This window comes from Hyla sarda, chromosome 7 (genome assembly GCF_029499605.1).
Source record: "Hyla sarda isolate aHylSar1 chromosome 7, aHylSar1.hap1, whole genome shotgun sequence".
NCBI classification, from domain to species: domain Eukaryota; kingdom Metazoa; phylum Chordata; class Amphibia; order Anura; family Hylidae; genus Hyla; species Hyla sarda.
Genome location: NC_079195.1, coordinates 205,791,961 through 205,812,038, shown reverse-complemented (window position 1 = coordinate 205,812,038; position 20,078 = coordinate 205,791,961). Strand labels below are relative to the sequence as shown.

The window sequence follows — 20,078 nt, the reverse complement described above, 5'->3', positions numbered from 1 at the left end:
GCCACAGTGTTATGGTAATCTCATGACATAGCCATTTAGCCCCAAGACAAGCACAGATCCTTCCTAAGCATGTCCATTACTGTCTGCCAGGTACGTACTAAAATCACCTTATGGTGGAGAACCCCTTTAAGGTCTCTGAAGTCACTGGTCACCTCTGTGGGCCCTGGCTGAACTGTACTGTATAGACTTTTCCACCTGTCTAACCTCAGTAAAGCTACCGCTGGCCGTAACTTTGCGTCTGAGTCATTATTGCCCCGAGCCTAGCCCAGGATCCTCTGGGTGGTATTGAGGATAAACCACGCCCTGGTGTCACAAATACAAGGGGTTAATGCCATGTTTCCCTAGGGTAATTTCATCTGCCCTTTGCATCACACCCTCTACAACAACTTTTGGCGTCCTACGAACAGGAAACGGGTGTGCGCCTTATGCCTGAAGTCTTTGCCCAGTCTGAACTGTGTCCAGTGTTGTCAGAAAATTGCATGCCAATGCGAATGAAGTTTGCACCAGAAAGTGTACGAAACTTTACCAGTGAAAAGTGTTTTACCCGAGGGGCTTGTGAAATAGAGGGGGAGGTAAAGAAAAGATTGTTATCTGCTACTGTGAACTGTGTGAACTGTATAGAAGTGGTACCTGAAAGGGACGGTATTTCCTGCACGCAAGCGGTCGCAGGTCCACCCCGTTAGTCCCCAGCGCTGACTTCAGTGTTGCGAGGAGGAACCAAAGAGCCGCCCTCTGTTGCACAGGGGAAGATTTTTCTGATCGGACCAAAACAGGAAGTTACCTGGGCGCATCCATATTGGAAGCTCCGGCTGCTGCGCTCGTCTCTGTTGTTATCTGTCAAGAACCCGCTGCAGTGCAGACTCTGCAAACACCAATGATTGCCAGTATCAAGTCTCCGGTGCCAGTAGCTATCAGTATTAACCTGTTAGTGCCCGCAAGTCTGGTCGCAAGACGAATTACAACCGGGTGCCTGTAAAATGGAGGGGGAGCATCCATTACAGTACCCCCATCAGTCAAGTCAAAGCCACTACTGTGCTACAGTAAGCATCTTAAAGGAGAATGCACCTTATTTATTTCCCTTAAAGCGACAATGCACTCAAAATTCAACAGGATGTCAGAACACAGCTCTCCAGATCAACCAGGTGACAGCGCCCCTTCATCTCCAGCAGCGAGGTCATCACCTGCCCCAGCAGCAAGCATCTTGCCAGCCCTGCCTGCAGTCAGTATCAACAGTGGTGCACTGGTATTCATGGGGAACCCTGTCCTCCCTACCTTCAATGGAGACCCCTTTACCTTGAGGGATTTCAAATAGAGGATCCAGAGTTTGTTTGTCTTTTACTCTTTCCCTCCTAACCAATAGGTGCAATTGCTAACAGGAGCAGCATTTAGAGGAAGTCTGCACCTGGCCAGCCTCAGAGAAGGCGACTGTAGAGCAGATCTTTGTAGGACTGTACCAGGTATTTGAGTCACACTCTCCGTCAGAGGTATGTCTCCAGCTGTATGAAAGGCGACAAAAGCCAGGTGACACCTTGAGAGTGTATGCGGTAGCCCGGCAGAATGCCCTAGAAACTGTCCAAAAATTAGATGATATAACTCCCGAGCAGTGCAACAAGGTGTTAATGGACAGATTTATTGATGGAGCACGTAATAAGTGGGACATAGCCCAGCTGAGAATTTTAGCGTTCCAAAACCAACAAATTAAAGTGATTGAGTCCGGGACTGAGTTAGAGGAAATTTGTGCACCCCTCACACACATTCAAGAGCCACTAGGGGTGGTAGCCAGACATATACCACCACCGTCACCTGTCCCCGCCCCAGTGTCATCTACTTTGCCAGTTGCTGCAGCCTCAGACTTACAGACTGTTAGGCAGGACATTGAACAACTGACCAAGGCTGTAAAGGAGCAGGCCACCCGGCCTGCTCCCTCTGACCGTGAACCGCCCTTGCCTAGAAAACCTGCCCCTGCTCCTACCCCCCACAATTACAATTACCACAATCCTCCAACCAATAGACCCTCTGGAACTCAAAGGCCCTTTTGCACTTATTGTAACAAATCAGGACAATGCAAAATGCAGTGCTGGGATTTAAACCGATTTCCCCTGAGGTCGAAGACCGGCCTTCAGGAAAACAGTCATCAGGTCCAATCCTTGAATGACCTAAGTCAGGACCCTCACTTTATGTCGCCTTCTGCCCCTATGTAAAAATTGTTGTAGAAGGTGTATCGTTGGAGGCGTTGATAGATACAGGGTCACAAGGGTCTACTATACCTAAAAGTGTTTTCTATCGGCATTGGGATGCTAGTTTATTGTGTGAGCCTGATGATGTTAACTTCCGAGTAGTAGCGGGTAATGGGCAACCAGTCCTCAGACATGGATACTGGGAGCCAACTATTCAGTTGGGAAAGCATGTGCTTACCGGGCAGGGAGTGATTGTAATTATTGTGACAGATAAGGGGTCTGCAGAGTTTATATTGGGGATGAACATTATGAAAAAATTTTTTTGCTAAAATATTAGATGCCTTGCATGCCTCTCTTCCCCATTTGTCTCCTTCAGGCCAGCAGGCTGTGCAGCACCACTTGAAAGTTCTGCAGGCAGAGCAGAAGTTTGCCAACAAGCAAGGTGAAATCTGCAGAGTACGAGTTCAAGACATCAGGTCGGTAACCTTACAACACAACACGGAAACCATCATCTGGTGTCATGCACATCCCAAAGTCAAGAATAGGGACTATAAAGCCCTGCTGGAACCTATGCAATTGGAAGATCATCCTCTTATTCAAGCTGCGAGAAGCCTTGTCACTGTCACCAACGGGAGAGTCCCGGTGTGGATAGTAAACCTGTCTAATTCTGCTACTGTCTTGCTAATACACTCCTGTAGCCCAGCTGTACCCTCTAGAGTCAAAGGACATTGTGACAGAACGTCTAGTGGCTCGACAGCATGCAGCTCAAGTGGCCGAAGGCAACTCCAGGTTGAAGACGACACTACTCCAAGGGACCAAGTCAATGGAATCACCAATGTCGCCAAGAGGTACCATGAGACTTTCAGCAAGCACCCCACAGACTTTGGGCATACTTAAATGATCCAGCACTGAATCCTCACAGGTGATAGCCCACCTATCAAAAAAAGACACCGTCCAATCGCACCAGGCATGTATCAGACTGTCAAGAAGATGCTGGCCGACATGAAGGAGGCAGACGTGATTCAAGAATGTCAGAGCCCCTGGGCGGCGCCACTTGGTCAAGAAGAAAGACGGAACCACTCGTTTCTGTATTGATTACAGGAAACTGAACAATGTCACACATAAAGATGCTTATCCTTTGCCAAGGATCGAGGAGTAAATCACAGCCCTCGGGTTGGCTGCTTACTTCTTCACCCTGGACTTAACCAGCAGGTATTGGCCAGTGTCCCTGGCCGTGGAGGATTGGGAGAAGACCACCTTCATCTATGGAACCTCTGGTACATCTGATCACATTGCTCTGGGGCTGCACTTGTCCAGCAGGCAGATGCACAGAATAGTTAGTGGAAGGAACAGAATATGAGGTTGAGATATGAGGACAAAATATGAGGTCTGTATATGAATATGGATATGAGGACGGGATATGAGGTCGTGAGTAGTGTTGAGCGGCATAGGCCATATTCAAATTCGCGAATATTCGCGAATATATGGACGAATATTAGTCATATCCGCGAATATTCGCATATTCGTAATATTCTTGTTTTATTTTCGCATATGCGAATATTCGCTTCTGCGAAAATTAACATATACGAAAATTTGCATATGCAAAAATTAGCATAAGCGAAAATTCGCATATGTGAACATTTGCATATGCAGATTTTCGCATATGCGAACATTCGCACACCGGTCTCACACAGTAGTATTAGAGCCTTCTTTACACCACACAAGCTGGAAGCAGAGAGGGGTGATCACTGTGATGTGTACTGTGAAAAAAAAAAAAAAAACACGAATATTCTTAATTACGAATATATAGCGCTATATTCGCTAATATTCGCGAATTCGCGAATATGCGATATTCGCGAATAAAATTCGAATTGCGAATATTCGCGAGCAACACTAGTCGTGAGATGAGGATCGGATATTAGGACAGGATGTAAGGTTGGTATATGAGGACGGATATGAGGTTGGTATATGAGTAATTGAGATATAAACATATACATATGGAATTGAATTCACTAATATCTATCACTCTCGTTGCAATTTTCAGTACAAATTTTTTACATTGGTTTTATTACTTGACTAAGATCTTCATTCAAATGCAAGTACAGCAATGTCTAAATCATCAAGGTCTCGTACGAAAATATGGAGGAGAGCATCATTGTTACCTTTTCCCTCCTTCAAGGTTAAGGTAGGAAGACCGGGCATCACTGAGTACTAATTTATGATATAACTTTAACTCATGAGACCTATCCACATACAACATTCAAGTGCAGTTTCCACATAGAATTGTGCCATGTAACAGTGGTCTTCAAGCTGCGATTTTACTGATACTGAAAAACTACACTGCCTACCATGTCAGCCTGTACTAAACGTTGTAGTTTTGGAACAACTAGAAAATGGGTGGTTAAAGACCCCTGTTAAAGATGTTACATAAAGTTAATCCAGAATTTACAAATGGTGCAGCTCTCAGAAATACCATTCGAACCAGGTCAGGATTCTTGACCAGATTCACCAAGTTAAACATAGTAAAAGTGACATAAAGCTAAACTATAACTCCAAGCATCCCCAGGCATCCCAAGGCTATCAGGGCTTTGATGGGAGTTGTAGTTTTGCAGCAGCAATAGAACACAGGTTGGGTACCACTAGCATAAAGAAGACTCCGAATTAAACTCTCCTTTCATGGTATTGTCTCCATTGATACTGCTCTAATCTTTGTAATGTTGTTTGAAGACTTGAGAAATTAGAAAGCGAGTGAAAGAGAAGCCGGGAACACGAGGACTGAATTATGATGTATGCCACCAGTAGCATATATCATACAGGGCATATTTATATTCCCATCAGGTCCCGTCTTGGCACTTCATTGCTCTGCCTAATCTGACTGGTAATGGCCCTTAAATGGATGATTGAACTGAGTTGTTACCAAGTTGAAACCAGTCAGTAAAATATCATAGCTGCAGATATTAACCCCCTCGCTTAATCGTCATTAATTTCATTTACTAGGGTTTTTTTTTTTTTTTTTTTTTTTTTTAAATACTAAGAATTTGTCCTGCCTTTGTGGGTTTTATTAAGAACATTGGTTAAAAGATTTTTTTGGTTTTGAAATAATAGAGTTGAAGACCAAATTGTCAATTCTTAAAGGAGTTATCCAGCCAAAGAGCAGCACCCTCATTCTATGCGGACCTGCGTCTCCAGTCTCGGAAAGCTCTTTGTTTCTGATCTGGTATGGTGGTGTGTGGGGTGCAGGGCAGATGTTGTTATCCTAGGGGCAGATGGTATTAACCCCTTGTATTTGTGACGCCAGGGCATGGTTTAGCCTATAACCACCCGAAGGTATACTGCTGGATCCTGGGCTAGGCACGGGGGCAATAAAGACTCCATCGCCAAGTTAGGGACAACGGTAGCTTTACTGAGGGTAGACAGTTGGTAAAGTGTATACAGCACAGACAGGGCCCAAGGAGGTGACCAGTGACTCAGAGACCTTGTAGGCTCTGGGACTTGTAGTAGGACTGGGTATTTTAGTGCACGTTGACTAGACAGACGACTTGACTGGTGACTGACAATTATTGCAGGTTTAGCTTACTTGCACTTGACTTGTGGCTGCAGACTGGGCTTGAGGCCTCCAATGCTCAGGACACACACACTAAGACAGCTTGACTGAACTGGACCTCAGCAACAAGAGAGAGAAGCTCCACCCAGGGCTTATATGGGGGAGACTAGCAGGGAGCCCATAGGTCACCCTTGTGATCAGCTGATCACTGATACCTCCTGGGTAACAATCACATGGTACATTTCATTAAAGGTATAACACATCTTATAATAAAAAACATATGTACAAATGGGTAAACACTGAGGGACACTGCCGGACAGGGCAGGAAAGGTACAGGGCAACACCACCCTGTACTGGGCCACCACATAGGGACTGGAGACTTAACACCACGCCCCTTGTGCTGTTATGGAGGGGGTGTGGTGTGACGGCCATCACGCCCCCTTCCATAGACATGAATGGAGGCGGTGTTGCATGACGTCACGAGAGGGCGTGGCGTTGCTTCACGTCTACAATCCTGGAAACAAAGAGCTTTCCGAGACTGGAGACGCAGCCCCGCCTGTAAATAGGGCATAAGATGTCTTTGGCCAGATTACCCCTTTAAAACTATTTGTTTATGTTCGCAAAAAATGAAACATTCTGCAAAAGGATTTTGTCAGTAGGATCTTAAAACTTTTGACACGTCCTAGGGGCCAATGAAGATAACAAGTAGGGAGAGAAGCACATGGCCATGTGTTTCTATCCCTGCTATGTGTCTCTGAGACCTGGATGGTCCCATAGACTTACATTATAGATCGGTCCAGGTCATGTGACTTGGAGCTGGAAGAGAATGCGCTAAGCATGCACTAATACCTGCTCGTGATTAGTGTTGCTCGCGAATATTCGCAATGCGAATTTTATTCGCGAATTCGCGAATATTCTCGAATATAGCACTATTTATTCGTAATGACGAATATTCTTTTTTTTTTTTTTTTTATTCTATTTTTTTTTTTTTTCACAGTAAACATCACAGTGATCATCCCTCTCTGCTTCCAGCTTGTGTGGTGTAAAGAAGGTTCTAATACTACTGTGTGAGACTGGCGTGCGAATTTTGGTTTATGTAAATTTTCGCATGCGTTAATTTTCGCACATGCGAATTTTAAGGGTATGTAAATTTCGCATGTGTGAAATGTTCGCATATACGAATTTTGACCAATGGTAATTTTCATATTTGCAAATTTTTTTGTATATGCAAATTTTTGTTTATGCTACTTTTCGCATATGCGAATTTAGGGTATGTTAATTTTCGTATATGTGAATTTAAGGTTATGCAAATTTTCGCATATGTGAATTATTGTTTACTTTAATTTTCGCATTTGCTAGTTTTCGAGTGTGCGGATTTTTGCTTATGCTAATTATGGTTTACGCTACTTTTCGCATATGTGAAAATAAAACGCGAATATTACGAATATGCGAATTTAGCGAATATATGACGAATATTCGTCCATATATTCGCTAAATATCGCGAATTCGAATATGGCCTATGCCGCTCAACACTACTCGTGATCGGTAAGGAAGTGTTCAGACTCCAACTGATGAAAAGAATGAGCAGAGAGATAAACACATAGGGGGAGATTTATCAAAACCTGTGCAAAGGAAAAGTTTACCATTTGCCCATAGCAACCAATCAGATCGCTTCTTTCATTTTTAACAAGGCCTCTGCAAAATGAAAGGAGCGATCTGATTCCTTTGCACAGGTTTTGATAAATCTCCCCCACTGTCACATACTTCTCTATCTGCGTTGTGTCTATGAGACCTGGACAGTCCCATAGACTTACATTATGAGTCGTCCACGTCCCGGCTCCTTCTAATAGCCTGTCGGGGTTTAAAGGGGTACTCCGGCGCTTAGACATCTTATCCCCTATCCCACTGGGGACCCCCGTGATCTTGCATGCAGCACCCCAGTTAAAATCAATCCCTGGAGCATGTTCGCTCCGGGTCTGATTACTGGCGACCATGGGGCCGTCGGCGTGTGACGTCACGCCTCCGCCCCTGTGTGACATCACGCTCCGCCCCTCAATGCAAGCCTATGGGAGGGGGCGGAGCGTGATGTCATACGGGTGATGTCACGCCTCCGCCCCCCGTGTGACGTCATGCTCCGCCCCTCAATGCAAGCCTATGGGAGGCTGTCACGCCCCCTCCCATAGGCTTGCATTGAGGGGCGGAGCGTGACGTCACACGGGAGCGGAGGCGTGACGTGGTAATCAGACCTGGAGCGAACATGCGAACATATGGGAGGGGGCAGAGCGTGACGTCACACGGGTAATGTCACGCCTCCTTCCCTGTGTGATATCACGCTCCGCCCCTCAATGCAAGCCTATGGGAGGGGGCGTGACAGATGTCACGCCCCTCCCATAGGCTTGCATTGAGGGGCGGAGCGTGACGTCACACGGGACGGAGGCGTGACGTCACACGCCGACGGCCCCGTGGTCGCCGGTAATCAGACCCGGAGCGAACATGCTCCGGGGACTGATTTTAACTGGGGTGCTGCGTGCAATATCACGGGGGTCCCCAGCGGCGGGACCCCCGCGATCAGGCATCTTATCCCCTATCCTATGGATAGGGGATAAGATGTCTAAGCACTGGAGAACCCCTTTAAACACTCCAACTGATTAAAAAAGGTGATATGTCTCTAAGACAGTGCTGCCTATATAAGCCATACTAGTTGATGGGTTTGACCTCTATGGTGCAAACATTTTTACGCCCTTGGGTCAGAGGCATATAGGTATATTAGGGCCCAATGAACAAATGACAGGTACAAGGAAACTGGTGTTATAAATGGCACAAGGTAGCTGGGGGCTCTGATATTTTGCATTGTGGCCCGGGAAGTTCCGCCTCTGTCTTGGATTGTACATCCCAGAGTGATTATACCGGAGCCTAAGGTCGTCATAGTAGCTCAGCATTGATGTAGATTACATAGAGAGCCAGAGACATTCTGCCTGCAGTGCTACAAAAGTTGTTGTTACTATGTGGCAGAAAGTTAAGTCAGAAAACCCAAATGAAACGCTTTGCACAGCAAGTTGATTTCCCCTGGGATCCGATACATCAAGCAAGAAACTGCATCAGTTTAATGGAAGCCTTTGAAAGGATGAAATACCGCAGTTCGCTGATAATCAAAGATTTTTTTTTTCTTTAAAGACATTTGTAATTATATTCTTGTTTTATTTAGTACAGTCACTTTAATGCGTCCTACTACAAAAGGGAATTGGACACAAATAAAACGGGTGAACCTGTCATTGTATTAGATTGTGGCCTAGAAAGAATTTAAAAATCATGGCTGCAAAGCTTGTTCTCGGCCTCTTCTATGGGTGATACAATTCGAATTGTCATTTTGTTGTTACTGTTGTCTTTGGGGACGTAGTCATGGTGATGCCAGATGAAAACTTAATATGTAAACTTGTGTAGTAAAAAAAAAAAAAAAAATAGCCCATGATAAAAAAAAAAATAGATAGAGAACAGACTATGATGTGGGGGTAATTCCCCTAAAACAGTGGTTCCAAAAATATTGTGGTTCATAATTTTCTAAACATATCAGCATTTTTACAAGGCTCTACAACAAATTGTTGTATTGTGTTATACAGGTCCACTCTACCAACAAATACAGTACAGGCCCCCTCTGCCTCAATATATTACACTTCCCCTCTGCCTCCATATAGTACAGGTCCCCTCTACCCCCATATAGTACAGGTCCCCTCTGCCCCCATATAGTACAAGTCCCCTCTGCCCCCATATAGTACAGGTCCCCTCTGCCCCCATACAGTACAGGTCCCCTCTGCTCCCATATAGTACAGGTCCCCTCTGCCCCCATATAGTACGGGCCTCTCTGCCCCCATATAGTACAGGTCCCCTCTGCCTCCATATAGTAAAGGTCCCCTCTGGTACCATATAGTACAGGTCCCCTCTGGTACCATATAGTACAGGTCCTTTCTGCCCCCATATAGTACAGGTCCCCTCTGCCCCATATAGTACAGGTCCCCTCTGCCCCCATATAGTACAGGTCCCCTCTGCCCCCATATAGTACAGGTCCCCTCTGCCCCCATATAGTACAGGTCCCTTCTGGTACCATATAGTACAGGTCCCCTCTGGTACCATATAGTACAGGTCCCCTCTGGTACCATATATTCCAGGTCCCTTCTGCCCCCATATAGTACAGGTCCCCTCTGCCCCATATAGTACAGGTCCCCTCTGCCCCCATATAGTACAGGTCCCCTCTGGTACCATATAGTACAGGTCCCTTCTGCCCCCATATAGTACAGGTCCCCTCTGCCCCATATAGTACAGGTCCCCTCTGCCCCCATATAGTACAGGTCCCCTCTGCCCCCATATAGTACAGGTCCCCTCTGCCCCCATATAGTACAGGTCCCCTCTGCCCCCATATAGTACAGGTCCCCTCTGGTACCATATAGTACAGGTCCCCTCTGGTACCATATATTACAGGTCCCTTCTGCCCCCATATAGTACAGGTCCCCTCTGCCCCATATAGTACAGGTCCCCTCTGCCCCCATATAGTACAGGTCCCCTCTGCTCCCATATAGTACAGGTCCCCTCTGCTCCCATATAGTACAGGTCCCCTCTGCTCCCATATAGTACAGGTCCCCTCTGCTCCCATATAGTACAGGTCCCCTCTGCCTCCATATAGTACAGGTCCCCTCTGCCTCCATATAGTACAGGCCTCTCTGCCCCCATATAGTACAGGTCCCTTCTGCACCCATATAGTACAGGTCCCCTCTGCCTCCATATAGTACAGGTCCCTTCTGCCCCCATATAGTACAGGTCCCCTCTGCCTCCATATAGCAATGGCCCCCTCTGCCCTCATTTAGTACTGGCCCCCTCTGCCTTCATATATTACAGGCCCCTCTGCCCTCAATCAAAATTAAAGACGGCCCTGTCTCTATCCCCATTTAAACAGGGCCCCCTCTGCCTCCATACAGCACCCCCCCCCCTCTTCCCCCATATAGTACAGGCTCCTCTGCCTCCATAAAGTATAGACCTTTCTACCCCCATATAGTATGGACCTCTCTACCCCCATATAATACAGGGCACCTCTACCCCCATATAGTACAGGGCACCTCTGCCTCCATATAGTAACCCACCTCCCTCTTCCCCCATATAGTACAGGCTCCTCTGCCTCCATAAAGTATAGACCTTTCTACCCCCATATAGTACAGGGCACTTTTGCCTCCATATAGTATAGACCTCTCTACCCCCATAGAGTACAGGGCACCTCTGCCTCCATATAGTACAGGTTCCTCTGCCTCCATAAAGTATAGACCTTTCTACCCCCATATAGTACAGGGCACTTTTGCCTCCATATAGTATAGACCTCTCTACCCCCATATAGTACAGGGCACCTCTGCCTCCATATAGTAACCCACCTCCCTCTGCCCCCATATAATACAGGTCCCTATGTGAGAAAAGAAAATACTTTCTTGTCTCCATTGCTGCTCATCTTTGTCCTTACTGTGCTCTGGTCCTTTATAAGCGCCCACTCTTTGCCCTCTTTTTCCCCCTGCTTCCTGAGCACCTTGGCACGGAGGACCCTAATGTACCAGCCTAGGATTGGCCCTGCCCTTGGTGGCGCTGTGCTGTCCATCCATCCAGCATCTAACATCAGTCTACAGGCCAATATGAAACTATCCATAGTGTTTCCCAACAAGTGTGCCTCCAGCTGTTGCACAACTTGTTGTAGTTGTAGTTTTGCAACAGCTGGAGGCATCCTGGTTGGAAAACACTGGGTTAAAGATTCACAGATCTCTATTTAAAAGTACAGTAATGTCTACCAATCCAATGGTTACTTTTGGGCTTACGGGTTAGGAAACACTGGTCTATATTCTGCCGCCAGGTTGACAAAGAAACTGCAGGAAATGTTAATATTCTCTATTTCTTGATTACTTTTCAGCTGCTGGGTCACAGCTGATCCTCGGAGTATTGTCACCACTGGGGACCGTCTTTAGCTGTAATTACGGCTTCTATGGAGATGTTCCAGTTACAGCACAAAACTACACGATACATTTTTAAGCTTGAATATTACCCACAGGACTAGTATGATCGCCTGGGGGGGGGGGGGGGGGGAGTAATATTGTGTAAAAAAACAAAAAAACATGAAATTTAGTAAAAACATAAAAATTTGTAAAAGAATAAAAAAAATACTCCCAAACTGTGTTCCCGGCTATAGAAAGTTCACATGTTGCCCATCAAAACAACCTAATAAAAACAGCACATTGATGTATTGATGTTGACATTTTGTTTTCACATTAATTTACTTGATTAAAAAGATTGTTTTTGGGGAAAATTTACCGGTACCTCAGATACAAATAAAAAAAAACAATTTAAAGACATGAAAAATAAAAAAAAATACTGCTAAAAACACCAGTAAAAATTGCTAAAAAAAATTCAAATATGTAAATGTTTGTTTTAGAAGCCCCAAAAAACAAGAAGCTGAAGATGTTAAACAAAATCGCTTCAAAGGTTCATAATATAATGTATATATGTCTGAAAGCACAAATGTATTTACTTTTTGACAAACAGTACAGTAGGTTTAATAGGGAATGAAGGAGATCGGATCCAGCTCAATGCAGATAAAATCAGGTTTAATCCATAGGACAAGGAAGGAACAAGTAACGCGTTTCAAGCGCTGTAAGCGCTCTTAGTCATGTATGACTAAGAGTCATGTATGACTAAGAGCGCTTACAGCGCTTGAAACGCGTTACTTGTTCCTTCCTTGTCCTATGGATTAAACCTGATTTTATCTGCATTGAGCTGGATCCGATCTCCTTCATTTCCTTGCTATTGGCTGGTGCCGTCCAGAACCTGGATCCGTGCTCTACTGTCCGGGGCGGGGTGAGCTGGCTTTCACTTTGTTTGCTTTCCCAGTAGGTTTAATAGTTTCAGAACCTTTAATTGGCACGAAAGCTTAAAGGGGTATTCCGGGAAAAAAACTTTTTTTTTTTAATATATCAACTGGCTCCAGAAAGTTAAACAGATTTGTAAATTACTTTTATTAAAAAATCTTAATCCTTCCAATAATTATCAGTTGCTGAAGTTGAGTTGTTATTTTCTGTCTGACAACAGTGCTCTTTGCTGACATCTTTGCTTGTCTCAGGAACTGCACAGAGTAGAAGAGGTTTGCTATGGGGATTTGCTTCTACTCTGGACAGTTCCCGAGACAGGTGTCATCAGAGAGCACTTGGGCAGATAAGAACAACGCAATGAAGTAATTTAAAGTTGATATATACAAAAAAAGTGTTTTTTTCCTGGATAACCCCTTTAACAGTTACAACCCAAAAGATTGAGCTTGAGTGATAAAACAATTTTCGGAACAAACTTCCCAGTTTGTTAATGTTGCTCAACAGTGACCTTGCGACCAGTCTCCTTTAATTCACAACCCGTAAGTGACCTTCTACTTCACCTCATCACGTCACAATCTCTGATTGCAGCCTGCTCTGTCCCTTCACCTCCTGTCTGCTCAGGACAAGACCAGTGATGTGAAGAGGAGAGCTTATATTACTGCTCATTAGGTTTTGAGACAGCAAGAAGTCTCTCAGATATGACAGCAGTGACTATGACTGAGGAAGGTTTCCCTCTGCCTTCAATTCTAATGAGCAGTAATATGAGCTTCTCCTCTTCACATCAATGGTCTTGTCCTGAGCAGACAGGAGGTGAAGGGATAGGAGCTCTGCTTTCAGAGAGTGTAATGTGATGTCACAGCTACAAGGTAGAGATCACTGCTGATATGGAAAATCTGTGAACTATGGCTAATAACATTAAAGTAGTAAGTTGCTTTTTTATACTTTTTGACACCATACACAGGTCGTTTCTTTCGCCGGACAACTCCTTCAAATGCGATTTTCGTTTACATGCATCATTTTAATCATGCATTGCTTTATTTATCTCGTACAGATTGCCTGTATTTTAAGAAAACCTGCATTAACGATTAAGCAGCCTTTAGAGCTGAAATCTTCCGGAGTGCACATCCGTACAGAGCTTGTTGTGGTTATTTTCATTCAGAGAAGTGCAGTCTTTTACAACAGAAACTGTACAGTAATCTGATATCGGGAAAATGAACTGTCCAACTGGATTAGAGAAGATCGGCTAAGCCTTTAGGGGTATGTCTGACAATGGACTTGCTGATTTCAGTGGCAGCCGGTAGAATCACGAATACGGGTTTGTAATGCACGACATGGCGAAGTAATTTATATCTGAATACTGTATGTAAGGATAAAGGAGGGGATGTGCTGTAAAGTTATTTTTATTATAGCCTTTTTGTATACCTTAGTCATGGGGAGCCATTAAGCCTCGAATGGTGAGTACACTAGATCAGTGTTTCTCAACCAGGGTGCTTTCAGCTGTTGCAAAACAACCAGCATACCTGGACACCCAACATGTCCGGACAGCTCTTCATCTTTTTGGAGGAGAGTCTGGCTCGGCTCTGAATCCCCAGTCATATTTCAAGGCTCTTTTATAGGTCAGCCCAGTGTTTCTCATACCGGGTGCCTCCATCTTTTGCAAAACTACAACACCCCGCATGCCTGGACACCCAACATGTCCGGACAGCTCTTCTTTTTGGAGGAGATTCTGGTTCAGATCCGAATCCCCAGTCATGTCTCAAGGCTCTTTTATAGGCAAAACCAGTGTTTCCCAACCAGAGTGCCTCCAGCTGTTGCAAAACTACAAATTCCGGCATGTCTGGACACCTAAAAATCCCGGACAGCTCTTCTTTTGTGGAGGAGATTCTGGTTTGGCTCTGAATCCCCAGTCATATTTCAAGGCTCTTTTATAGGTCAGCCCAGTGTTTCTCATACCGGCTGCCTCCATATTTTGCAAAACTACAACTCCCGGCATGCCTGGACACACGACATGCCCGGACAGCTCTTCTTCTTTTTGGAGGAGATTTCAGTTTGGCTCCAAATCCCCAGCCATATTTTAAGGCTATTTTATAGGTGAGACCAGTGTTTCCCAACCAGAGTACCTCCATCTGTTGCAAAACTACAGCTACCGGGATGCTTGGACACCCAACATGTCCGGAAATCTCTTCTTGTTTTGTGGAGGAGATTCTGGTTTGGCTCTGAATCCCTCGTCATGTTTCAAGGCTCTTTTATAAGTCAGACCAGTGTTTCCCCACCAGAGTGCCTCCATCTGTTGCAAAACTACAGCTCCCGGTATGCCTGGACACCCAACATGTCTGGGCAGCTCTTCTTTTTGGTGGAGATTCTGGTTCAGCTTCGAATCCCCAGTCATGTCTCAAGGCTCTTTTATAGGTCAGACCAGTGTTTCCCAACCAGGGTGCCTCCATCTGTTGCAAAACTACAATTCCCGGTATGCCTGGACACCCAACATGTCCGGATAGCTCTTCTTCTTTTGTGGAGGAGATTCTGGTTTGGCTCTGAATCCCCAGTCATGTTTCAAGGCTCTTTGATAGGTCAGACCAGTGTTTACCAACCAGGGTGCCTCCATCTGTTGCAAAACTACAACTCCCGGTATGCCTGGACACCCAACATGTCCGGATAGCTCTTCTTCTTTTGTGAAGGAGATTCTGGTTTGGCTCTGAATCCCTAGTCATGTTTCAAGGCCCTTTTATAAGTCAGACCAGTGTTTCCCAACCAGGCTGCCTCCATCTGTTGCAAAACTACAACTCCCGGTATGTCTTGACACCCAACATGTCCAGACAGCTCTTCTTTTTGGGGGAGATTCTGGTTCAGCTTCGAATCCCCAGTCATGTCTCAAGGCTCTTTTATAGGTAAGACCAGTGTTTCCCAACCAGGGTGCCTCCATCTGTTGCAACACCCGGTATGCCTGGACACCCAACATGTCCGGATAGCTCTTCTTCTTTTTGAAGGAGATTCTGGTTCAGCTCCAAATCCCCAGTCTTGTTTCAAGGTTCCTTTATAGGTCAGACCAGTTTTTCCAACCAGGGTGCCTCCAGCTGTTGCAAAACTACAACTCCCAGCACTCCCAGCCGTTGGCTGTCCGGGCATGCTGGGAGTTGTAGTTTTGCAACAGCTGGAGGCACCCTGGTTAAGAAACACTGCTGTATATTGTCTGATATGATCCCCACAATCAGAAACATGAAACATGCAAACCCATAATGCACTGTGACAATGGAAGGTTGGGAAAGGGAGGGTGGGGGTTGAATCTAGCTCCCTTCCGTCTTCTTTATGCAGTAACACATGTTCTGACTGCTCCGTCTTTGCTTTTTTTTTTTTACCGTTTTGACAGAGCCTGTCACCACACAATCAGCCGCAGAGGTGCAGACAGGGATGTGATATAATTATCTTTTATCATTTTAAATAGTCTCCGTCTAGCAGCAAAATGCAGAGGGATTTCACAGGAACGGCATTGTAAGAATGTTTAGTTGAAATTCAAAGTGATGTGCGATGTTATCGGCACCGTTCATTACGGGTATCATCCTATTACATAGCGTGAGGCGCGCCATTGTCTGTGCTGAAATAAAGGAAGCGAGGCATGCCTGCGATTTCGCTGTCTTTCGCTGTCTTTGCGCAGTATTTTCGAGATTAGACATAGCAAGGTATACCGTATTTTTCGCCCTATAGGACGCACCGGCGTATAAGACGCACCCAATTTATAGGTGCAAAATCTAAAAAAATAAAGATTTTGAACCCAATAGTGGTTTTCAACCTGCGCACCTCCGGATGTTGCAAAACTACAACTCCCAGCATGCCCGGACAGCCGTTGGCTGTCCGGGCATGCTGGGAGTTGTAGTTTTGTAACATCTGGAGGTCCGCAGATTGAAGACCACTGCATAGGAGGTAATACTCACGTGTCTCCGCCGCTCCGGACCCGTCACCGCTGCCCTGGATGTCGCTCCATCGCTGTCGCCGTGTCCCCGTCGCTCCGGAACGTCTCTGCTGCCGGCCGGGTATCCTCGCTCTCCGTCGCCGCCATCACGTCGTTACGCACGCCGACGCACGTATGCTACGACGTGATGATGAGGAAGGAGAGCGCCGGCCATACAGGGGATCCCTGAACAGAGAAGATACCGAGGAGGCAACTAAGGTCCCTCCCGGTGTCCTGTAGGCACTAACCCGGCTATTCAGTCGGGCTGTTCGGGACCGCCGCGTTGAAATCGCGGCGGTCCTGAACAGCCGGGTTAGTGTCACTTTCCCTTCAGACGCGGCGGTCAGCTTTGATCGCCGCGTCTGAAGGGTTAATAGAGGGCATCACTGCGATCGGTGATGTCCTGTATTAGCCGCAGGTCCCAGACGTTGATGGCCGCAGGGACCGCCGCGATAGGGGTGTATTCGCCGTTTAAGACGCACCGACTTTTTCCTCCCAGTTTAGGGGAAGAAAAAGTGCGTTTTATACGGCGAAAAATACGGTAATACCACTGAGAAAGACCAAACCTATGTCTGATTGTGGGCAGGACTGGTGCAAGGATTTTTGTCCCCTAGGCAAAAGCAAATGTTGCCGCCCCCTTGACTCTGCCCATTGGCCCGCCCTTTGACACGTTCCACCTTACTACTGGGGTGACACACTGTAACAAGCCCCCTCCTCATGTACTTTTTTTTTTTTTTTTTTATCAGAAATTTTTATTTTAACAGTTTTGCATAAAACAAACAACATACAAAAACAAAAGGTCCCCCCCCACCCAAAAACACAAGGTCCCCCCACCCACAAAAAACAACCATCCAACCCCCAACCCCAATCCACGTGTCTGTCCTTCACAACGAATCCAAATCAATAGAACAGAAAGTAGTGCAGCGCAGCATCGGACACATCAGAAAAGAAAGGTCATTCCCTCGAACAAAAAGACGGACAGTGCAAGAAAACGTACAGGGGCAATACAGGCAATTACTAAGGATGGAAAAACCAACATAAAAGGGAGCAACCACGAAACATAGTACAACAAGACAGACATGGAACTACAAGACACCAGAAACATAAAAAGCGAATCCAGCAGACGACTCCTACAGCCGGGCCCCGGACTGAGCCGCTCCCGCCATGAGTGGAGCCAGGGGAGGGGAAATATACAAATATACAAAGCTTGTCCTGTGTGTGTGTATATATATATATATATATATATATATATATATATATATATATATATATATATATATACCCCTTCACTGCCTCCGTACAGCAGTGTGCCTCCAGCTGTTGAAAACCACAGCTCCCAGCATGACCAGATAGCCAAAAGCTGTCTGGTCATACTGGGAGTTGTAGTTTTGCTATATCTGTATGCACCTACTTGGGAAACACTACACACAGCGATCTCAGCCTCCACCTCAGCTCTGCCCCCTGGTGGTCATGTGATCACAGACTCATACGGAGGCCTGCTGGGGTCAGAGGAAGGACCAGAGTGCAACAGAACAGATGGTTATGGCTTTATAGGTTACAGGTAATATTATAAATACTGTGCCCTGACCCTGCCAGTCCTCCCCCCCCCCCTCCCAGTTCTAACCCTGTACTGTTCTATAATTGTATATTATCCATGTACTGTGTATTATCCCTGTATAGTGACATCACTGTGTGTATTATCCCTGTACCGTGACATCACTGTGTGTATTATTCCTGTACCGTGACATCACTGTGTGTATTATCCCTGTACTGTGACATCACTGTGTATTATCCCTGTACTGTGACATCACTGTGTGTATTATCCCTGTACTGTGACATCACTGTGTATACTATCCCTGTACTGTGACATCACTGTATATATTATCCCTGTACTGTGACATCACTGTGTGTATTATCCCTGTACTGTGACATCACTGTGTGTATTATCCCTGTACTGTGACATCACTGTGTGTAGTATCCCTGTACTGTGACATCACTGTGTGTATTATCCCTGTACTGTGACATCACTGTGTATATTATCCCTGTATTGTGACATCACTGTGTATTATCCCTGTACTGTGACATCACTGTGTGTATTATCCCTGTACTGTGACATCACTGTGTTTTATCCCTGTACTGTGACATCACTGTGTATTATTCCTGTACTGTGACATCACTGTGTGTATTATCCCTGTACTGTGACATCACTGTGTGTAGTATCCCTGTACTGTGACATCACTGTGTGTATTATCCCTGTACTGTGACATCACTGTGTATATTATCCCTGTATTGTGACATCACTGTGTATTATCCCAGTACTGTGACATCACTGTGTGTATTATCCCTGTACTGTGACATCACTGTGTTTTATCCCTGTACTGTGACATCACTGTGTATTATTCCTGTACTGTGACATCACTGTGTGTATTATCCCTGTACTGTGACATCACTGTGTGTACTATCCCTGTACTGTGACATCACTGTGTGTATTACCCCTGTACTGTGACATCACTGTGTATTATCCATGTACTGTGACATAACTGTGTGTGTTATCCCTGTACTGTGACATCACTGTGTGTGTTATCCCTGTACTGTGACATCACTGTGTGTATTATCCCTGTACTGTGACATCACTGTGTGTATTATCCCTGTACTGTGACATCACTGTGTATTATCCCTGTACTGTGACATCACTGTGTATATTATCCCTGTACTGTGTATTATCCCTGTACTGTGACATCACTGTGTATTATCCCTGTACTGTGACATCACTGTGTATTATCCCTGTACTGTGACATCACTGTGTATTATCCCTGTACTGTGACATCACTGTGTGTATTATCCCTGTACTGTGACATCACTGTGTGTATTATCCCTGTACTGCGACATCACTGTGTATTATCCCTGTATTGTGACATCACTGTGTATATTTTCCCTGTACTGTGACATCACTGTGTATTATCCCTGTACTGTGACATCACTGTGTATATTATCCCTGTACTGTGACATCACTGTGTATATTATCCCTGTATTGTGACATCACTGTGTGTATTATTCCTGTACTGGGACATCACTGTGTATTATCCCTGTACTGTGACATCACTGTGAGTATTATCCCTGTACTGTGACATCACTGTATATTATCCCTGTACTGTGAGATCACTGTGTGTATTATTCCTGTATTGTGACATCATTGGGTGTTTTATCGCTGTACTGTGACATCACTTGGCATAGTTATATTTTATATGTAGGGGGCGCAGGTCAGCAGGCATTATTACTATATATAAGGGGCACACAGTGTTTTGCATTTCAGAGGTATGGTGTATCATATTAGATTTACTGTATCGCAAGATTATATTCAGAGGCGCAGTGTGTAATAGTATCATATTCAGAAAGTGCAGTGTGTGGTATATACAGAGGATACAATGTGTGGCAGTATTATACTCAGAGGGTATAGTGTGTGGTAGTATTATATTCAGAGGGTACAATGTGCAGTAGTATCATAATTCAGAGAGCGTAGTGTGCAG

At 45.3% G+C, this 20,078-nt stretch overlaps 1 protein-coding gene and 1 long non-coding RNA gene across 8 annotated transcripts in view; one reads left to right on the top strand and one right to left on the bottom strand.

Annotated features, from left to right (window-relative positions):
• LOC130283243 (uncharacterized) overlaps nucleotides 1-11,673 on the top strand; it is a 116,846-nt gene extending 105,173 nt beyond the window's left edge. Inside the window, exon 3 of the long non-coding RNA XR_008846611.1 lies at nucleotides 11,657-11,673. This is a non-coding gene — a long non-coding RNA (uncharacterized LOC130283243). The remainder of the gene's footprint in view (nucleotides 1-11,656) is intronic.
• The window catches only part of LOC130283237 (cytosolic carboxypeptidase 6-like), a 1,802,518-nt gene that overhangs the window by 800,659 nt on the left and 981,781 nt on the right, over nucleotides 1-20,078 (bottom strand). The window lies entirely within an intron of this gene.